Below are 3264 nucleotides of genomic sequence, written 5' to 3' on the forward strand. Positions count from 1 at the left end.
CAAAAATGAATAGATGGGCACCCATGTTCATCGTAATATTATGCTCATTGGTGGAAGAATGGATAAACCAAGCCTGGCACATACACAAAATGGAGCCTACACAACGTTAAAGAATAAGGATGAATCTGCAGTCCACCTCATATATGCTGTGTGGAATTAATCGATCCTAAAAGTACAAATATTTCATGGGACCACTATTATGAAAACAAGAAAAGGCTTTCCCATTAAAGAAACATCATTTGATGGTCACCAGGGATGGGAGGGATATGGAGAGAGCAGAAGTAACAGGCTAGAGATCAGGCAGATGTTAACCTAGATGGAGGAGAAAACCATATACAATAAAACAGAGGTTAGTAAAAAATGACAGAGTCAGAGGAAGACATTGGGAGGTTTGCAAGGGTTAAAGGCAACAGAGACAAAAACTGTTCCACACATAATCCTACAAAAGTAATGATCTATGCATATATGCCTAGATAGACATACAGGCCCAACAGGCATGGGAGGGAGAATGGCAGTATATTCATGAACATATAAAGATTTGACCGAGGATATTTGTATATTTGTATTTATCTTTGCTGCAAATGTATGCATGGCAGTGGTGAAGCAGATTACCGTCAACGTTCACTTCAGCATCGAGAAGAACAACTACGAAAGACCGCGGAGTGGCTCACCAAGCGGAAGACGTCCAACGGCATCATTCACTTTCCCAGGAGCCTGCGCCTTTCCCGGCGTCCCAGAACAGTTTGCCGGCGCTGGAGCTGTAAGAGATGTTTGAGAGAAGTCCGTCGGATAACTCCTTGAACACCACTGGGATTATCTGCAAGAACGTGCACATGCTCCTCAGAAGGCAAGAGAGCAGCTCTTTGCTAGACGAGCCTTCCACAGTGGCTCTGGAGGATGAGGCTCAAGTGCAGCGGCGTGACGCTGGAGCGGTGGGTGGGGGGGGAGGGGGGGGAGTCAATAAGGTCCTATTCAGGACTCAGGACAAAGAACCTGGAACCGACACACTCCTGTGGTTTGTCCTCCCTCGTGTCTACCCCATCGTGCAATACGGCGTGTACTCGCAGGAGCCCCAGCTTCACGTGGAGCCCCTCGCTGATAGCCTTTTAGCTGGGATTCCTCAGAAGGTCAGGTTCACGGTCAAGACCTGCCACTATAAAGTGAAAAGTGGGGACAGTCTCCAACTCAGCCATGCGGAAGCCATGCTCATCCAGCGTCCTGCAGAGAACAGAGCAGTCGTCTAACACAAGAGAGACGTTTCAGACACATCACTCAGAGTTCAGTCTTCAGGGAAGGTCACAAGCATCAGCCTGTCAGCTGCACCTGCGCACCACCTGATTGAATTTGAACTGGATGTCCTCTCACTGCCTTCAGCTCCAGCATCTAGAGGGGACAGTGACCAGCCTCCGCTGAATGAGCCTCCTGAGAGCTGTCTGGAGAGGCCGGCAGCTAGCCAGAACATGGTGACCACAGACCACAAAGTGTCAATTGACTGCCCATGGTCCATCGTCTCAACTGTCATGGCCTTGAGCTTCAGCATGCCATTCCAGACCACACACACACTGCTGTCAGTTGAGACTCGGAAATATGTTCAGATTTGTGTCCAGAATCTGTCGGAACTGGACTTCCGGCTCTCAGATAGTACTCTTCCAGACACTGGTGATAGAGCCGACCTGTACCTAGTGCCGCTGAACACGCAGTCCCAGCAGCTCTTTCACAGCCGGCAGTCAGTGTTCTTCGTCTGGGAGCTGAAGTGGACGAGGGAGCCGCCCCAGCCCTGCACTGCTGCTTCTCCATTGGATTCTCCCCAGCTTCCGAAGAGCAGCTGTCTGTCTCCTTACAGCCTTACACTTACAAATCCCAAGTGGAGAATTTTTTTACACTGTATAATATGAAAGCTGAAATATTCCCTCCTTTGGGAATAGAATACTGTAAAACAGGCTCGCTCTGCTCCCTGGAGATATCACTCACTCGCCTCTCGGACCTCCTGGAAGTGGACAAGGATGAAGCACTAACAGAACCGGAGGAGTATTTTACAATGAAACTTATGTATGAAGTTGTGGACAACAGCAGCAACTGGGCTGTGTGTGGGAAGAGCTCTGGCCTTCTCTCAATGCCTGTGGCCGCGCAGGCCACCCACTGCGTCCACATGGAAGTGATGCCCCTCTTTGCAGGCCACCTGCCCTTTCCCAACATCAGGCTGTTTAAATACCTCCCCCACCACTCAGCCCACTCCTCACAGCTGGATGCTGATAGCTGGATAGAGAATGACAGCCTGTCTGTGGACAAGCACATGGATGATGCAGTAGACAGCAGTAGCATCAAGAGCCAAGGTAGCATGCACTCAACCTCTAGCACCGAGCACAGAGGCCTGCCCATACCTCAGCTCCAGGCCTTCCCGCCTGGCCATGTCTTCAACTCCAGCATCAGCATGCAGGTCTTTGTCATCCCCAGCAAGGAAGACCACGTCCTGGAGGTCAGTGTCACATGACCACGTTGAGGGTCAGGGAGCGAACATCCAGATGGAGGTGAACACACTTTAAAGGACCAGGACTTGACTGTTCTTCATTGTTCCGTTCTGCTCCAACTGGGCTCGACAACTCTGCTTGGCCATGGGAGCATCAGAGGATTTCAGCAGACTGTGCAGGTGGTGCAGGCCAGTTGGGTTGTCCTTGTTGTCATGTTGTGTATGACAGGAAATTGCTTATGTTCTCTTCCCCCAGCCCTGTGATGGCCTCCTTCAGGCTCCCCTGGCATCTGCCTTCGCGCATGAACCACTCACCGCTCATGGAGGCCCTTAGAGTTGGCTCCCCAAGCCCACAGAGGTCACGCTGCCTTTCAGGTGGGCATCCAGCAGGCCTGGCAGGCCAGTCAGGGAGACGTGTGCCTTCTGGTCACACACCCATCGGGGTGAATTCCTGAATCCTAGCCCTGGAGCATCAGTTGTACTTTCTTAGAAGAACACCCTTTCAGGGCCTGGGGGTGGGAGTCGGGCTGGGTGGGAACTAACCCTCTGTGCCTTGGTACATCAGAATGGGGAGGACCCGGAGGGTCTTTTGGAGTTATTTTAAAGGTAGTTTACAAAGGTGAGACCAGGGCATAAGGAACAACTCAGCATTCTACCGGTTTAGGAAAAAATGTTTCTGTAACCATGTTTTCTCCCCTTAATGTTAATTGACTACCATATGAACTGGGCACTAAATACATATTTATTTAATGATCATTATGTATGTGGGGTTAATATGTTATGTTGCTTTTCTCTCA

The 3264-nt window shown here is 50.3% G+C and overlaps 1 pseudogene; it reads left to right on the forward strand.

Annotated features, from left to right (window-relative positions):
• Positions 1-589: 589 nt before the first annotated feature.
• On the forward strand, positions 590-2491 carry LOC101641361 (annotated as a pseudogene).
• The last annotated feature ends 773 nt before the right edge of the window (positions 2492-3264 follow it).

Source organism: Echinops telfairi, unplaced genomic scaffold (genome assembly GCF_000313985.2).
Source record: "Echinops telfairi isolate 266 unplaced genomic scaffold, ASM31398v2 ScPeMD7_1;HRSCAF=3_0, whole genome shotgun sequence".
NCBI classification, from domain to species: domain Eukaryota; kingdom Metazoa; phylum Chordata; class Mammalia; order Afrosoricida; family Tenrecidae; genus Echinops; species Echinops telfairi.